Raw genomic sequence first — 19,733 nt, 5'->3', positions numbered from 1 at the left:
GAGCGAGCCCGGTGAGGAAATCTGTGCCTGCATGCTTGCTTGCTTTCTTTCTTTCTTCATATTTTTACAGTAAAGAGTGACATTTTATAGACTGGAGTCTGCTCATAATTTTCACTAATGTTTTTCCCAACCATATCAATGAATATCAGTGAGAAGAGGAGGAAATTTAATCAAGCAAAACAACTGAGTAAATCTATGATCTGTAAGTTTTATGGACCATTCAGTGTCCATGGGAGTTGGTGGAAATGTTATAAATGACATTACTGCACATTGGATTGTCACCTATATGATTGTCCCAGGAGCCATGCACATGAGAAAATGGAGCAACTCCAAAGTTGTTTGGATCATGAGGATGGTGAATGTTTTATATCATCCTTCTGAAGGATACCATAGCTTTATGAACCAGCCTGGCAATTGTGTCCTTTTTCTAGTATTAAAGCATTTAGGATATATATGGTTTTTCATATTGATTTTATTTAATTGGATTTAATTGCTTCCATCTTTTGTATTTTAAAGTTTAAAACACTGTATGCAGGTTTGGTTCTATATCAAGATGAAGTGCTGAGATCCCCACTCTTCTCTTCCTCACACTCTCCTCTCCCTTAACGAGCACTCAAATGCCAGCTCCAAGAAGCGGAGATAGGATGGCAATAGGAGCCGGGAACACTTCTGCTCCTTTTGGAACAGTCTGATAGCACCTTCTAAACTCTAGTATCATGTTGTAGTGTAGCCCAGTGGGTTAGTTTGTCCACAGGGAATTCTTAAATATTCACTGCTTTGCATTATATTCTGCTTTTATGATGTTCAGTAGTAATGCCTACAGGCCTGTATCCTGTAAGACATTAGCTTCAGCAAGTTAGCATCTGGCTTAAGGCCTGTGAACTCTGAACAGATAAACTTTGAACACACAAATGACCAACAGAAACCCCAAGTATCGGGGAACTGAAAATAGAGTGTTTAAGGGGGAATTCTGACCACAGGAATGTGATCCAACCGCAAGAGCGCTGTGGCAACGTATTGACATATATAACAGGTACATTAGCTGCATCCGCAGATACCTAACCACAAAAAGGCCATGGTAATGAATTGATGTATATGATAATAAGTTGGGATAATTGATATACTTACCTATAGTAAGACGCTCCAACATTAGTAAGGTGAGGAATAAGGAAAATGGGAAATATTCCTACTGAATGCGCATCAAACATAGTGGTGTCAGTATAACATAAAAGTTTCATCCCAGCCTAGGGGCAGTCGGAGGAGATATAATCCTTGGAGTGTGCCAAAATGATGGCCACCAGTGATGAGGAGAAATGTGATGGTGATGAGGAAGATGTTGGCTAACATTTCACGTTGTTCTGTGAGGGATTGTTATGGTCTGAATTCCTATAGTCTGAGTGTTACAACAGTGCACATCAGGGTTCCCAACTATATAATTATTTGTATTGTACTGGGCCTGATCTCAGGAAAAGAACCTGACAACCCTCAAAGTAATAACTGAGGATTCTTAAATCTATCTATTGATCTGTCTATTTATCTAAGTAGATAGATATAGATATATTGTGACAAAGTTCTTCCTTTATCTTGGTGGGTCCTGCGCTTATTGGCGGATTTGCTCACCTCAGGGATCTTCCCCTCTGGTGGAACCCACAGTCTGGGTCAACTCCTTCTGTGTCTGATCAGGAGTTGCGAGGTTTGGGGGGAACCCGGACCCACCCTCTACTCCGAGTTCCAGCCCAGGGCCCTGTGGATTGCAGCTGTCTATAGTGCCTCCTGTAACAGCTGCAAGACAGCTACAACTCCCTGGGCTGCTTCCCCATGGCCTTCTCCAAACACCTTCTTTATCCTCACCACAGGACCTTCCTCCTGGTGTCTGATAATGCTTGATTGTCTGATAATTCCTCAATCCTCCAGTAGCACACCCTCTCAGTCTCAGCTCCTTGCACCTCTTGCTCCCAGCTCCTCACATATGCTTCCTCTCCTCTGGCTCCTCCCCGCCTGACTGGAGTGAGCTCCTTTTTAAACCCAGGTGCCCTGATTAGCCTGCCTTGATTGGCTGCAGGTGTTCTAATCAATGTAGCTATCTCCACTGCCTTCTAGAAAGTTCTTAATTAGCCCCAGGTGCCTTGATTAACCTGGAGCAACTGCCATTTGGTTACATGGTACTAGGGATTTGTTTAGCCTGGGGCTAACATACCTGTTCCTCAGTACTTTACTGTAGCCATCTGGCCTTACCCCATCACATATCCCCCCCTCTGCTCAACATCATAGGGTTGGGCAACTTGGGACGCCAGGCAGTGTGCTCTTGAAAGACCATCAGCATTGCCATGGTGCCATCCAGTCCTGTGCCGTATGTGGAACTGGAATGGTTGGAGGGATAAGAACCACCTGGTGACCCTTGCATTCTTCTCCTTATTTCTCTGCATCCACTGAAGGGGTGCATGGTCCATCACAAGAGTAAATCACTGGCCTAAGAGGTAATAACGCAGTGTCTCCATGGCCCATTTGACAGCAAGGCATTCTCTCTCGACTACTGCATACTTCTGTTCTCTTGGGAGCAGCTTTCTGCTTAGGTAGAGGATCGGGTGTTCTTCTCCAATCATTTGTGACAGAACCGCCCCCAACCCCACTTCATAAGCATCTGTCTGTAAAATAAATTCCTTGGTAAAGTCCAGGGCTATGAGTATGAGGTCATTACAGAGGCTGTCCAAAGGTCTAAAAATGCCCCCTCTGCTGCGTTGGTCCACTTCACCATGTCTGGACCTCGGGCCTGCACCAAGTCGGTTAGAGGACTTGCCCTACTGGCGAAGTGGGGAATAAAAGGTCTGTAGTAGCCTACCAAACCTAGGAATGCATGGACCTGCTTCTTTTGGGTAGGCTGGGGCCAGTTTTGAATCGCCTCTAGCTTATTAGTTTGGGGCTTCACTATATCCCTTCCTACAATATATCCCAGGTACCTAGTCTCTGCTAGTCCTTTGGCACATTTAGGAGGATTAGCGGTGAGATCAGCCTGCCTTAAGGTGCGTAGTACTGCCTCAACTTTCTCCAAGTGGGTTCCCCAGTCTGGTGTATGGATGATGACATCATCTAGGTATGCAGCTGCATAACTAGTATGGGGGCGCAGCAGCTTATCCATGAGGTGCTGGAATGTGGCTGGGGTCCCATGTAACCCAAAAGGGAGGACAGTGTACTGGAATAGCCCGTCTGGGGTGGAAAACGCTGTCTTTTTTTTAGCTTCTTTGGTCAGGGGAATCTGCCAATACCTTTTTGTCAGATCCAGAGTAGTCAAGAATCAGGCACTACCCAGTCGGTCAACCAGTTCATCGATGCGTGGTATGGGGTATGCATCAAATTGAGATACTTCATTCAGTCGGTGAAAGTCATTACAGAATCTAGTGGTACCATCAGGTTTGGGCACTGGAACGATTGGACTGCACCACTGACTGTAGGATTATTCAGTAACGCCTAATTCTAACATTTTCTTTACTTTGGCCTTGATTTCTTCTCTTTTTGGTGCTGGGATTCGGTAGGGTCTCAGTGTTACCTTGGCTCCGGGGATCGTGCGGATATGGTGATAGGTCTCAGTCGTCCGCCCTGGGTTTGTAGAGAACACATCTCGATTGCGATTAATCATGTCGGCTGCCTCAAGTTTTTGGATTGATGTTAAGTCGGGTGATACCTTCACTTGCTCATGTAAGTTATCCTCCTGGGGAAGGGTCTCCTGGGTGACTAAGCATGCCTCTTGATCATGCCAAGGTTTTAGAAGATTGATGTGGTAAATTTGCTCCGGTTTCCTGCGGCCTGACTGCCGCACCTTATAGTTTACCTCTCCCGTGGCTTCAATCACTTCATAGGGTCCCTGCCACTGGGCCAACAGCTTGCTTTCTGCTGTGGGCACCAGGACCATTACTCGATCCCCTGGCTGGAACCGTTGAAGCTTTGCTTGGTGGTTATAATGGGTCCGTTGGGTCTCCCGTGCTTTCTCCAAGTGTTCCCGTACAATGGGTGTAACTCGGGCTATCCGATTCCACATCTGTAGTACATGCTCGACTATGTTCTTTCCGGAATTTGGCTCCTCTTCCCAGGCTTCTCTGGCTATATCCAATATGACTCGGGGTTGGCGCCCATATAGTAGTTCGAATGGAGAGAAACCTGTGGAGGCTTGTGGAACTTCCCGGATGGTGAACATGAGGTAAGGCAATAGGGTATCCCAGTCTTTCCCATCCCGGCTCACCACTTTCCTGATCATGGCCTTGAGGGTCCTATTGAAACTTTCTACAAAACCGTCTGTTTGTGGGTGGTATACAGAGGTCCATAGGGCTTGTACATGGAACAATGAACAGAGATCTTTCATCAACTTGGATACGAAAGGTGTCCCTTGATCAGTCAGTATCTCCTTGGGTAGTCCAACCTGGGAAAAGATCTGTAGTAGCTCCTTAGATATTGTCTTGGAAGCTGTGTTGCATAGGGGAACGGCTTCTGGGTACCGGGTTGCATAGTCTAATATAACCAGCACATGTTGGTGGCCCCGAGCTGTCTTCTCTAGGGGCCCAATCAGATCCATGGCTATGCGTTCAAATGGTACCTCTATTATTGGAAGAGGTATCAAAGGGGCCCGTAAGTGTGGGCGAGGGCTATGTACCTGACACTCTGGACAAGAGGTGCAGTATCGCCTGACATCTTCATGTACTCCTGGGAGGGGCAAAGCCAGATGGCTGCAGTAAAGTACTGAGGATCAGGTATGTTAGCCCCAGGCTAAACAAATCCCTAGTACCATGTACTCCTGGCCAGAATAACCTCCGCAGGATCCTGGCCTGGGTTTTCTCTGCCCCTAAGTGTCCTCCAAACAGGTGACTGTGGGCGAGGCTCAATGTTGGGGGTTGACACTCCCCCAATGATGAGTCACTGCCAATAGGGTCTCCACCTCCCTGCAGCCTCTCCGGGGGGAGTAACTCAGCAAACCCTGGATAGTCCTTCCCAATAACTACTGGATATGGGAGTTTAGGAACTATGCCCACTGTCACCTTAATGGGGTTCCCCTGAACCTCTATCTCCACTGGGATGGTGGGATAATGGCTCATGACCCCATGCACACACGTCACTGCTACGCGTTTGGCTTGCAGCAGCTGGCTACTTTTTACCAGCTTACCCGATATAAGGGTGATAGCACCCCCCCGAGTCCTCAAGTGCTGTAATCTCTGCTCCATTTATCTTCACCGGCCTGGTGTACTTATGCGGGGCTAATGCGACTCCCGCAAGGTGGATAAGGGCGCATGGGACCTCCCAATCCCCCAAGCTGCATTGCCTAGGCTCCTCGGAGCTGGGACACCATGCTGCTATGTGTCCCCACTCCGCACATGCATAACATCTATAATTGTTTTTAATCATTCTCCTATCATGTGGGCTATGGGGTTTAGTCCCAGGGTTCTCCCCACTCAGGCCAATCCCTTCCTTCTGGAGTCTCTGCTGGTTTTCAGCCCCCATCTTCCTCCACCTAGGACTCCCCAGGGGTTTGGCTGCCCCACCTTCCAGGGCTGGGGTTGGGTGTTTGCTACGAAAGGGGCTTTCCTTGGGTAGTCGGGTCAATTCCCTGGCTGTCATATGTCTTTCTACCAGCGCGATCATCTCGTCATAGGTGGACGGATCGTTCTGGCCTACCCATTTGCGGAGATCTGGTGGCAGTGCCCTCATGTACCGGTTGATGACCAGAACCTCTAGAATCTTTCCGGACTCCAGGACTCTGTTTGCAAACACTTTCGTGCGAGATGGATGAGGTCATACAATTGGGACCGCGGGGTTTTGTCTTCCTGGTACTCCACTCATGATACTGCTGGGCCTGCACTGCGGTTGTTACTCCAGATCTGGCCAGGATCTCTTCTTTCAGCTGGGAGTAGTCTGCTGCAACCTCTTCAGGCAGATCATGGTAGGCCTTCTGGACCTCCCCACACAGGAATGGGGCAAGGATGCCAGACCACTGATCTCGAGGCCAGGCCTCCCGTAGGGCTGTCCTCTCAAAGGCCAGAAGGCATGCCTCTACATCATCCTCCTGTGTCATTTTCTGCAGCCAATGGCTAGCCCGTATGAGCTGCGTCCCATCATGGCCACGGTTCAGCTCTGTAAGGGTCTTTACCTAGTTTACCAGTTCCCGCAACATAGCTTGATCTTGAGCAGCTTGGTCCATCAGAAGGCGATTAGTCTCTTGCAGCAGCCACACTGTTTCTTGCTGGGCGGCTGCCTGGACATGGGTAGCCTCCTGCTGGGCTGCCATGGCTTGTATCAGTGCCCGCACTACGTCATCCATTTTGCCCCAGGCCCCCTGAATCCTCTGGGAGGCCCTGCTTTTGTCCACTGATTAATCCTGCTTCCATCCTGCTGCTGCTATTGGGACAAGAAATCTACTGCATTCAACTCATGACTCTGCAAAGATTAACTTGAGTGTTTCTCTAACAGCTTTTTCACTACAGGTGCAGGTCTACTAGTCCAGATTTGAATGCAATATTTAATTCGATTTCAACCCATCCATGCAGTGAGGGACTGTCACCTTCATGCACCACTGCCAAAATAACTAGATCAAAGTGGAGAAGAAGAATATCCCTGCATTGTATCTCCAGAGCTGGGCAGAGGAAGGGAATCCTCTTTCACAAAGTATTGCAAAAATTGTGAAATTTGGTTTGTTGTAGAATGAAAACCCAAAATTCTGCATGAAAGAGAACGGAGTCCAGATCCAGAGCAGATCCTGAATGCTATGGGAGCCTAGGCTGTGAGAAGACAGGACATTGAAGCTTAGGCTCCATTGTTTCCAGAGCTTCTAGTATTCTGGCACCTTGGTAAACTGCCCCGCAAGACTTGGAGGAGCCCTGGCAAAGCCAGGGAGCTTTGGAGCCACAGCTCCCAGGCTTCCAGCTCCCTCCCAACTCACCTGGTGGCCTGAAGGGGATCCAAGAGACTATAAGCATCAGCAAAGTCATGAACCTCGGAGCTTGGGATCCACAGTTTCCACTTCCCACCAGCCCATCAGCAAAGCTTCGGAGTAGCTTGAATGCCAAAGCCCCAGGGCTTCAGGCTCTCAGCTCCCTGTCAGTCCACCAGGCAAGCTGCTGAGGAACCAGATAGGCAAACTCGTGAGAAACCAGTTAGGTTTCAGATGGAATCCTGCCTGTGTTCCATCACAGCTTTGTCAAATTGGAACCGTGTCCACGAAACATTTTGCTTTAAATGAATCAGTATTTTAAAAAAGAAAGAAAGAAACAAACAAACATTCAGTTGGAGCATCTCCAACCACCTGTAGTCTTAATTAAGTAAACAAAGGTGAATGTGATTGAGGCTAATTGGAAGAGTTTAATCCACTTGCATCCTGATCCTGCACAACTTTGCCTTCTCTCTCTACCTGCTGCAACGGTTTGATAAAAGCACTTCTAATGTTCCAGTTCCTTTTAAACTGTTGGTACCTTGCAGAGGAGCCTGGTTCCCACTCCCTGTTCCTGTTACCATACCTTGCTCCCGCTTCCTCACCCTAACACCAGCTACTGACTCCAATGTGTGGCTTGTGACTCTGGCTTTGACCCATGACCACGACCCTGATCTGGGCTCCAACCACTAGGTCAGATTGCCAATGCTATGGGCTCTGACAGATTGTGAGTGGCTGCTCTTCTGTCTGGAGGGTTCCCTCATGACAGGTACCAGTCCTCATCAATGTTAGGTCACTGAGTCTGTTAGGAAAGTTAAGCCACACACCAGCCAAAACATAATGCAGTGTGATGAACAGCGGGAGAGCCCTGCAGCTCCTGAGATATAGGATGCTATTTGCAGGTTTACTATTATGACTATGGGTTGATGCTGCTCTATTCCTTATAAGGCTGTTTGACATTTCCCCCAATTTACTACTGCTGTAGATACAGTTTGTATTTAGAAAAAATAGGATGTAGACTTTCCGAAGGAAAAGTGATGATGCTTGATGTCTAAGTTGAAAAGTTCATTTGCCAAGTACAGGGTGGACATAGTACATGAAGGAACAGCTAAAAACAATGAGAATATCTTTCTGTCAACATCCCATTCTGGCTTACTTCAATTCCCGTGGGAGCAAGTCTTTAGAACCTGTCAAATCCCACAGTGCCTTACAGCACAGGAACTGAAGCAAGAGTGGAAACACCACAAATTCTCATGTGATGAGTAGAGCTCCCCATTTTAACCTTTCCCTCCTATACCTCACTAACATGAGAGCAAATAAACAACAGATTAAAGCACAACTTTTCCCATGGTGCTCCTGAGGCAGCAAGCTCCTCTCTTCCAATTCAGGGAGCATGTTCCAGCAGGCTGACCTTTGAGCAGCATTTAAGCAGGCATTGACAAACTATGGTCAGGACTTACAGATGGAAAACACTTGTATGCAAGAGCCCTCAGAGGGCAAATAAGCCTGATGGGCCCACTTACTCATGGGATGGACGAGTCAAATAAAAAATATGCCTGGAAAGGGAGCTGTGTTCAGCACAACTGTTTCCAAAAGTTACTGGAAAACATGTGACACCCGGATGTTCAGTACACATGTATGTGCAATGTAGTCATGCTATGCAGTCAGAGGGAGAATTCCATGTCTTAACAAGTTATGAACTGGGTGAGAACTTGCTGCATAAAGAGTCAGTTCTTCTTTGCCTTTTTTTCTCTGGAGGAGTTGTTGAGATGATGACTGTAATCCCCACCCAAGGGACTGCATGTGCTTCACAGACAATGAGCTGCCCTGGGGGTCCTGTGCTGTAGGGATCTTTACTACTACCCCGTGTAGAACCACTGCCAGTGGGGTTTTCTACTGCTTTTCTGTTGTCCTGCTTCATGGACTTTTGGAGTCAGATGCTGAGCTCCACTTCAGCTGCTTTGTGCATAATAGTTGTCAGATGGATCTGGTCTGCTGAACATTACGTCTGACTAGGAGAATCCTTAGGTACCATTCAGTCGACTGAATGATTTCTATGCCACCCTCCTTCCCAGATCCCAGTGTAGGGAAAGAGTGTGGCTTCAGGAAAAGTCGAAATGTCCCTACGTCCTGGTGATACCCCACTGTCATTACAGTCCCTTGAGGAAATGGGCAGACAGCTGTAAGCATGGGTAATCTTACACCAGGGAGCAGTCTAGGTCTTGGCCATTCCCAGGATTTGTGGGCTGAAAGTGTGACTAAAGCAGGCTTCACATGCTCGCTGCTCATCTTGCACCAAGCCAGAGCAAAGTATCTAGGCTGTAACGTAGAGCCCTTGTTTGCTCAGTCCAGCTATTCTGAACAGACAACACAGAGTTCCACATTAGGTACTGCCAGCAAAGCAGTAGATCAATTGACATACTGATCAATGCCTGTGTGGTCCTGAACTATTCATAGCTACAAGCTGGGTAGGCCCCATCCACACAGCTGTTGCATACAGGGGCAGTAGTAAAGCCTGTCACTGTTTGGTGACTATGAGAATAGGAATATAATGGTACTGATACCATAGTAATACCCATAACCCTTATGGTGCATCATCCTGCTAGCTGTCCATAGATCTTGCTGACACTTTCCATAGAAAGTCAAGTATTCTCCTGCAAAGGACTCTGGGAGAAATGGAGGATATCTCCTCTCTCCTTCCTCCATACTCAAAGGAGGAACTTTATAAGAGCTAAGTATTTCCTCTTGAATGGGACCGTTGCCCTCAAATGTTCTTTTTCCAGCATCAGAAAGGGAAAGAAAAAAAATTCTCTTCTCCTGAATGGAATTAGTGCAGTTCTGAGGCTCCTTAGACCCACAGGGAAAAGGAAAGGAGTTCCTGTCCACATGTGCAGGAAGCTTCATCCACAGATTAACAAAAATAGATGGGAAAAAAGTTCTTAATCCTCCTCACGTTCTCTCTCCAAGAAATTTCAAATAAACTTGCCCCTCACAATTGGTGAAAATAGTGAATAGGTTCAAACATGAAGTGACATCTAGGAATCTGTCAAACCCTGGATTAGCTTAGAAACCAAAGTGACTTCTTTAAAATATCTCAGTGAGTGAAGTGTTATTAAAAATTGTCTGATGGAGAGCACTGGAAGCTAAAGCCACAGAACTGAAATAAGCCCCTGTGATGCTCACCAATATGCTTCCTCCCTCAGCTGCAGGAATCGTATTTATGGATGAGACCATTGTTGTTTCCATGCCCATCTAGTATATGTCCTACCATTAAGGGTGCCAAATAGTCCACTTGTGGCAATGGTTTTGAGACATAGACATATCTCTAATAGAACTTGGACTGGCACTGCCAACTGATTTCACAGAGGGAAGCAAACAAACAGCCATGAGCTGGTAACAAATTTGTGTCACTATCAATCTGGGTGGTAGTAGAATAGTTTCATCTTTCTCTCCTTCTGCATTAAATTCAGGCTCCTCAGCCACATATTCAAGACCTCACACAACTTTCCCCTACTACGCATTTGTGGTTCCATTTCATGTTACCTTTCTTCTCACCTTCTGTGCTGGTTCTCTTCTAACTGTGCCTTGTGCTACATTCTCCCACTCTCAGCTGTGCCTCCTTATACTCCCACCTGTACTTGCCAAGCCTCTTTAAATCCAACAAAGCCCCAGCAATAAAAGCACTGCCCCCTTTCACACCAGACCTGGGCTAGTCCCTCAGGACAGGTTATAGCAGTCTGAAGGCTGCTCTAATCTGTACCAATAGCCAATGGCGTCAAGTCTATTCCTCTGAGCTTTTGTGGAGGGTTGGAGGTGCAATATGTGTGTGGGCAGGTAAGTGATGCACTGACTGTAGAGCATAATGGCTATTTACAAAACTATATACATTAGTTGTAAATATGGCTAAAATCCCATCTCCAATCCCCTCAACCCAACTCAAAAGTTTTCTTACTGGGATCTTTGTGATGGTCTTTTTCTTGTCCTTTCATTTTTATTTCTAATTCTTTTGATACTTTCATTTTAGAAGTTGGTGATATCATACAAAATTGGGCAGTCCCTGATAAGTGATTGTTTTGTGCCTCCATCAATGAGATCTCCTGCAGTAGGTTAATTCATTAAAATAGTTATGTTTGCTATGGAAATAATGACCAACATAAGAATTTCCAAAGACGGTCACAACTGGTCCATATAGTTCAGATCCTGTCTTGGAGAGTGGCCAGTTCTAGATACTTCAGAAGAAAGTGGAAGACTCCCCATATCAAACAATTATGGAATAGCCTATCCATGGGGGAAACATCTTCCTAATTCCTGGCAGCTAGCAGCTATTTTATAATGTGGCAAGGTACCTTCTTGATCTCATCAGCCTCAGCTGTTTTTAGCCTTGGTGAAAGGGGCTTGGGTAAAACAGTCCTTCTAGGATCACAGGGGCAGTCTGTTCCTTCTCCAGTCTTTTCGGCTAAGCCGTGTTTTGTGGATATAACCATGTTAGTCTGTATCCACAAAAACAACAAGGAGTCTGGTGGCACTTTAATGGCTAACAGATTTATTTGGGCATAGGCTTTCATGAGTAAAAAACCTCACTTCTTCAGGTGCAGAGTGAAAATCACAGATGTAAGCATTATATGTGTCATTATATAATGCCTGTCAATTCTGGGGATATTCCCACTTGGCTGGGCTGGTTGCTTTCGGGGGGTGGCAACCCTAGAGTGACCACATGAGCTTCTCTGTCTTGCCAAGATTTCAACAGGTTTATTTGATAGATCTGTTCTAGCTTCTGGCAACCAGGCTGTCGAACCTTATAGCTGACCTCTCCAATGGCTTCTATTATCTCATATGGTCCCTGCCACCTGGCCAGGAGCTTGCTCTCTGCAGTGAGTACGAGCCCCATTACCCTATCTCTCACCTGGAATTTTCAAATCGTCGCTTGGCGATTGTAGTATGTCTGTTGGGCCCCTTGTGCCCTCTCCATGCGTTCCCACACTATAGGGGTAAGGTACGCTATCCTGTCTTTCATCTGCAACACATGCTCAATGATGTTTTTTCCCTGGGTTCGGCTGTTCTTCTCAACCCTCTTTGGCAATGTCCAGTATGCCATAGGAGTGGCGACCATATAACAGCTCAAATAGGGAAAACCCAGTTGAAGTCTGAGGAACTTCCCTTATGGCAAATATTAGGTACGGCAGCAGGGCGTACCAGTTCTTCCTGTCCTGGCTCACCACCTTTCGTATCACGTTCTTTAATGTTCTATTAAAGTGTTCGATGAAGCCATTGGTCTGCTGATGATAGACTGACGCCCTTATGGTCTGTATATGGAGCATTGCACATAAATCTTTCATTAATTTAGACACAAAGGGGATTCCTTGATCCATCAGGATCTCTTTGGGTATCTCCACTCTAGAAAAAAAATGGATTAATTCCTTAGCTATGGTCTTGGACATAGTGTTCTGTAGAGATACGGCCTTGGCGTATCGGATGGGATAATCTAGTACAACCAGTATGTGCTGATGGCCCTGGTCTGATTTCTCCAGTAGCCCTACTAGGTCCATAGCTATTCACTCAAATGGGACTTCAATAATCGGCAGAGGTACCAAAGGGACCCTTAACTGTGGTCGAGGGCCATGTAACTGGCATTCAGGACAGGAGGCACAATATTGTTGCACTGCCACATAAATTCTGGGCCAAAAAACTTCTGCAGAATTCGATCGAGGGTTTTATCTATCCCTAGATGCCCCCCGAACGGATGGCCGTGGGCTAGATCTATCATGCCCCTCTGATGCTTCTGCGGTACCAAGAGCTGTTCCATGACTTGCTCTTGGACCCAGACTACTCTGTATAGCAGATCCCTCTTTATCATATAATATAGCCCTGGGCCCTTGGCTCTCCCTTCCACAGGGACCCCATTCACCTCAACTACTTCTTTGCCAATATTGTTATATAGCAGATCATTGGCCTGCCCAAAATTCTCCAGTGAAGGTCCAATTTGCCCAAACTCAGGGGGATCTATTTCTGGCTCCCTCTCGGGGAGAGTCCCCGGAGAACTGTGTCCAGCTGTGGGTTCGTCGACTGCCTGCATAGTCGCCTTATCAGTTGAGCCAACTCTTTCCCCTACTAGTGTAGACTTCTGGTTCTGGGCCAAGATTCTCCTTCCCCTCCTTTTATCTGCCCTCCTTTCTCACTGAGTCTTCCTGAGCTTCCCAGAGGAGAGAACAAATCCTGGGCAAATTCATGGAAGATTAGGGGGTCCAGGTGATAGCTTTCAGGGTCATCCCATTGCTCTGGGGGTAATTACCTTCCTCTGACTCCTCTCCGGGGAGTAGACTGCCAAACCCTGGGAAGTCTCGTCCTATGAGGACTGGATAGGGGAGATTTAGGACTACTCCCACCATCATCTTAGTGGGGTTTCCGAGGACTTCTACTTTTACTGGGATGGTCAGGTAGTAATTGACATCCCCATATACATAGGATATTCCTGTGCACTTGGCCCGAGATTGTTGGTCTTGCCCGACCAGCTTTCCTGAGACTAGAGTGACTGAGTCCACGAACATGGTGGTCTCTATGCCATTCATTTTAAATGGTCTAGTATACCTATGAGGGACCATTGCAACCTCTACTAGATTTATTAGGTTGCATTGTCCTCCTATATCTCCCAGGTCGCATTGCATGGGTTCTTCTAGGTTTGGGCACTGGGCAACTATATGCCCTATTTCCCCACATGCCTAACATCTGTACTGTACTTAGGGCAGCCCCCTATTTCTTGGGCTTTTGGGCCTTACCCCCAGAATCTTTCTCCCCCAGTCTCCAAGTCTCTCTGTGATCTCCAGTTGCTCTTCAGCCTCCTTTCTCCCCTCCATAATTCTGCCTGGGGCTACGGCAACCCAGGCCTTTGGCACAGAGACTTGCTCCCTATTCTGGCGCCTTCCTTCCCCAGTGGTCTGAGAAGGTTCTTGGGCTGCTAGTCTCTCTCTACGAGGGCAACTAGCTCATCATAGGAGTAGGAATCATTTTGACTGACCTATCCTCGTATGTCCGGTTGTAGCTCTCTCATGTGCCTGTCCAAAACTATGATTTCCACAAGTTTCTCTGGGCTGTTGGTCTTGGGGTGCAGCCACTTCTGGGCTAGGTGGATCAAACAGCTGGGACCACGGGACTTTGTTGTCCCGGTATTTCCACTCATGGAACCACTGGGCCTTTATGGATGTTGTCACGCCAGACCTTGTCAGGATCTCCACTTTCAGTTGGGGATAATCTGTAACTGCTTCTGTTATCATGTCAGAATATGCCTTCTGGGCCTCCCCACACAGAAAAGGAGCAAGGATAGTTGCCCACTGGTCTTGGCGCCAGGCCTCCCACAGGGTCGTTCTCTTGAACGCGAGGAGATATGCCTATACTTCATTGTCCGTCATCATCTTCTGTAAGTAGTTGCTTGCCCGCAGCGGCTGGATCCCATGGGGGCCGTGCGTTAGGGTGGTCAGGACCTTTAGCTGGTTCATAACCTCATGCAGGGTGAATTGATTCTGGGCCACTTGGCTCATCAGTAATTGATTTGTCTCCTGCTGTATTCACACTGACTGCTGTTGGGTAGCCATCTGAAACCTGGTGGCCTCTTGCTGGGCCACGGTGGCCTGCACCAATGCCTTCACTACCTCCTCCACTTTTTTTCTTCTTCTTCTTGTTGGGGATGATTTACCCTGCCCCAAGATGGTTTGCCACAAAGTCTTGCTCATACATCCCACCCCTAACACTGTGTGTGGCAAAGTACCTTCACAGTCTCACCAGCCACAGCTGTTTTTAGCCTTGGTGAGGCGGGCTTTGGTAAAACAGTCCTTCTAGGATGCACAGGGGCAGTCCGTTCCTTCTCTTAGCCAGTCTTTTGGGCTTCTTTTTCTTCCCTGATGGGAGGGAATGCAGCCTCCCCTCCTGGTGAGACTCACTGTCTTGTTGCTCCTAGCCTACATTTAACATAACTGGTTATTACACGATTGCAAGGACTATAACTTTGAGTCAAATGCTTGCTTATTCTGCAGACGCTAAGGGGCTGACTCTCCTCTCATTTATGATGGCTTTGTGTCTGTGTAATTCCATTTGATTTCATATCTGTCTGGCTCTTTAAACTGTGCTCATCACCTGTAGTGGCCTGAGCATCTATTTTGCACCGTGAGTTCATCTCCAATTAAACAGAGAGGCTGCAAGCTCTTCAGAGCAGAGACCAAGTGTTCTTGTTTGTCCTGTAAACACCTTGTATGCCCTTGAGTGCTGTAAAAATAAGGAATGTTACCCATTGCTGAAGTGGGGGTTGCAAGTTGCTCTTAGTGCTCCTTAATCCTGGGGCTAGTATGCGGTGGCCTAGTCCCTCAGGACAGGTTATAACCATCTTTGCCCATAGCCAGTGTCCTCAAAGAGTTGTTATAGCTGCCAGGAATCACCGGGGAGGTGAGAGGGAAGGGCGCCCCAGGCCATGACTGCCTTTTCCCTGGTTACATTCTATGTGCTAGCAAGAGGGAGAGTAGTTCCTTAAATGCTGCTACATCTCTAAGTCACCCAACGATCACTGTCTGCAGACAAGATCTGCTGGACACCAGATCTACTGGGCTAAGGACCACTTTGTGCTAGTGAGATAGTGCATAGCACTTAAAGCGTGGCTCAGGGAAGGAGCATTTAAGTTGAAAAGCCTAGTCATGTCTCTAAGGATTTGTTACTCATAGGCCATATCTAGACTAGGCAAGAGGTTGAGTTCAAAATGGGCTAACTAAACCCAACCTAAACTTTACTTTTCCTAGTGCAGATATAAAATAATACTTTAGCTTGATTTTAGCAGGTTGTATTATAGCATATATTAAACAGATTTTTTTTAAAGTAACGTAATAGGGAAAGGGAAAGAGCTTGTATTCTAGAGGAAACGACATTTCCCTTTCAGAGTTACATTAAGTTTTTGATTAATAGAAAAAGCCCCCTCTTTTTGATTAATATTGTCTGTTTATTTTAAAGGCCTATGGGAAACACCGGAGTAAAAGCTCTTGGCCAGAAAACATGATTTTCAGATGAAAATGGGAACCAAAACATAAGCAAAACAAAAACCATTGTCTCCTCCTGCTAACGCAGTGATATGAGTTAAATGCATGCAACTACCACATGTTATCTTGTCTGTGGGTCAAGCTGCCAGTGGAAATGGTTTGCGGTACTCGAATTGTAAAATTAACTAGTACCACAGATGTATGTGGTCCCACTTTTTTGAGTCTTTATTTTTCCCAGATGTGAAACACAGAATTTGTTTAACTTGAAGTAAAGAACCAGGATACCAGGAAATAAAGAACTAAGTTTCAATTACACTATACATTAAAAAACCCTCATACTGCATTCAGGAATGTGTTTAACTTGCAAACTCCTCTTTACTAGTAATATACCAAGTTTACTTTCTACATATACTGTGGCCTCATATTTTTTCAGCGGCTTTTTTTCTGCTTTGTTAATGACCTTCTGATATTGCCCAGAGCACAGCCACGTTCATGGCTATGAAAATGTATAGCAATGTCTGCCTTGTGTCAGTGTGGAAAACCACTCATGGTCTAACCTCACCTGGAAAAGTGGCAGATATCGGAGAGAATACTCTGGGAGATGGGAAGACCAATGGCAACCCCAGCATGGTTCAGTGAGCTTCATATGAGTGAATAGTCAAATCACTTCCACATTTGGGCCTCAATAAGCATCCTAAAGACTGGGACAGATGTGCTCGTACTAGAAGGACATACAGCATTTAGAGTGTGTTTACACTGCAAAGAAAAACCCACGGCATCAAGTCTCAGAGCCCAGGTCGACTGATTTGGAGTTGCACGGTCAGGCTGTAGGGCTAAAAATTGCAGTGAAGTTGTTCTACCATGGGCTGGCACCCAGACTCTGAGACCTTCCTCCCTTGACAGGTTTCAGAACCTGGGCTCCAGTCCAAGCTGGAATGTCTACACTGCTATTTGTAGCCCTGCAGCTCGAGCATGAGTCGATTGACCTGGGTATTAAGACTCAGCACCATGGGTCTTTTATTGAAGGATTACACACACCCTATGACTTTTCCCCTGCATGTTAAATACTTCTCAGATGACAGTGTTAGCAGTTCCCAAAGTGCATTTAATTAAGAATGTCAAGAAACATTAAATGCTCACAAGACTGCCACTTGGGAAATACACACTTCCAGAAGAAACAAGGTGCCAGATGAGTTCACTGAAGAACAGACCGCCACAATAAAGCTAAGGCATGTGGATTCGAACAGTTAATTTATGAATAACTAAAGTGACATATTAAGGTTATTACAAGAAATTAATTTGATGCTGCAAAATTATTGCAATATATCTGCCTAGCACAATAATGTGATAATTGCTATATAAATCCTGGTATGTTATTACTCATATTAGTGTGTGTTCTGTTTTTTAAACATTAAAAACAAAAACAGGAGAGATAAGGGGAATGAAGGTTACTGTGTATTAAAAATTGTTCTGTCTGTACTTATGGTAATCACATAAAGACAAGGTGCTCGAAGCATTAGAAAAGAATTAGTATACACAGCTTGTATCATTATCATATTAAAAGTTAACATGTCATGTTGAGCACCCAAAATTAGAGGCCTCCTTATAGAATTCAATAACGAAGGCCAAATCCCTTAGAAATCCTAGGATTTTCCTTTTGCACGGCATGGTTTCTCTCCCTCACGCACAAACTCGTCTGTGGAATGGTATGCCACTATACCACTGCACATATTTAGCCCGTCCACCAAAATAGTCCTTTTGACTACTCCCAAAGCTCCTAACAACAGTTTCTCTCTGCTTCCTGAAATTACAGTGAAATGGTGCACCACAGTGCCTGGCAGTGGATGCCAGATCACAGCAAAGCCACTTAGGTACTTTACAGAAAATTACAGGGATTTCAGAGCCTTTTTTTCCCCCGGCAGGGGACTTATCCTGCAACCTTTAATCATGTGGGTAATCCATTGTCTTTATTTGGACTTCAGGGCTGGAGCCTATGAGTGGCAAGGGTGCTGAGGAGAAGAATTGTAACAAAGTAGGACATGAAATTCATTCAGAACAATTCATGATGGTTTGTCTAGTTACAGCAGTGGATTTGCAGTCAATATATTTTTTTGTATTATGAAAAAAACAAAAAGTCTATAGCAACTGTGATTCACATTAGTGCTGAGCTGAACTTTCCTCCATAAATGCGTTTCCCTCAGGGTTTATGGGAATGGGACTTGTTTGTTCTCAGCGATTTCCCTCCAGCCATTAATATGAGGCAATTGTTTGACCATTCTGTGTTTGTTTCCTTCTTAATGGAGTTCGTGTAATCAAAGAATTGGAACACTGACAAGGCAGTGATATAAAAGGCAGGTGACAAACAGTGGTCTCTGCTTATTGTATGGCAACTTGCTTATTTTACTGCTCCTTGTCCTCCTTTCTGCCCCTTCTCCCAGTTGTTTGATTCATTAACACTTTGCATCTTGTCATAATCTGAACTGTGAGCTCTCTGAGCCAGGAACTTTTTACGGCATGTCTGTTCAGTGTTTGGCATAATAAAGCACTGATCCTTCACTGGTGTCTCTAGGTGCTACTCGACTACAAATAAATAAAACCTAGTAATTAATGGCAGAATCTCTAGCAATGCACAGAACTTTTAAATGTCAGTAGCCACTCTCACAGTTCCTTAAAGTGATGGCAGTATCTACTGAGCAAATCATGTGCGTATGTAATAACTATTACACTTAGAATTTCATCTTAAAGAGAGTTTATAAAAATTAATTAATGACAATATCACTGAGGTAGACAGGTAAGTGTTTGTATTCTCATTTTACAGATGAGGAGTGGGTTATCCATTCCCTCACACTAATTTTACACCAGTGACTTTATTGGAGTTACTCCAGAATAGACAATAAGGCCCAAGCACTCTGACAGGCCAGGATTAGAGATTGGGGTTCCTGACTCTCAGTCCTCATCTCAGACCACTAGGCCACATTCCTGTCCTTTTCTATCTGTGAGCTAGACTCTCCAAACTGGCCAAATATCTCTTGGCACAAGTCTTGACGGGAGGAAAGAAGCCACAGCTCTTCATGGCAGCTCCCTTAAAGGAGATTCCTAGTCCTGAAGAGGGCTCTATGGAAGAAAGAATACAGTCCTAGGCTCCATTTCCCCTTCTAGGGCTGCAGTGGAAGGATGTGTTTCTCTCAACTCCATTGCCCTAACCTTGACCTGCTCACATCTCCTCCAGCCCACTCATTCCTCAGTCACCTGGGATAGCATGCAGACCAACACATTGACCTGCTGGGTCATAATGGTTCACATTCAAAACCTCCTAACTGATCAACATCATAGAAAACCAGCAGAGACCTCTGGTCAAACAAAGATTCCTGAACCATCCTCAAGCTCATCCCAGCTCCCTGAGATTTGGGTCTGATGTTAGCTTTCACAGGGACTCATAATAATTATCAATAATTATGTCTTTGCTAGACATTAGAAATACCATATACTCCAGTTTATAAGTCTGGGCAAGGCAAAACTCCCATTATAATCAGTAAGACCTGAGTAAGGATTAGGGAAACTCAGATTCTTAATGCAATATAAAAAGAGTGCACCTTGAGTTTGTGCAGAAGTTGTACAATGCATATATCACCTTTGGTTCTTTTACATATTGCCTCTCTTCATACATTCTTTTACTCCAACTTTCTGAGTCTTCAAAAAGAAAATAAACATGTGCTCCAGATTTAAAATGATTTCATGCCAGTGGTGGTTCTGTTGCTGGGGAATCAGGACACAACCCACTCAGAAAAAAGACGAATCAAAAATAAATTTGTCCC

This window comes from Gopherus flavomarginatus, chromosome 1, assembly GCF_025201925.1.
Source record: "Gopherus flavomarginatus isolate rGopFla2 chromosome 1, rGopFla2.mat.asm, whole genome shotgun sequence".
Taxonomy (NCBI): domain Eukaryota; kingdom Metazoa; phylum Chordata; order Testudines; family Testudinidae; genus Gopherus; species Gopherus flavomarginatus.
The sequence above is the reverse complement of the archived record's forward strand: the minus strand, read 5'-3'. Positions refer to the sequence as shown.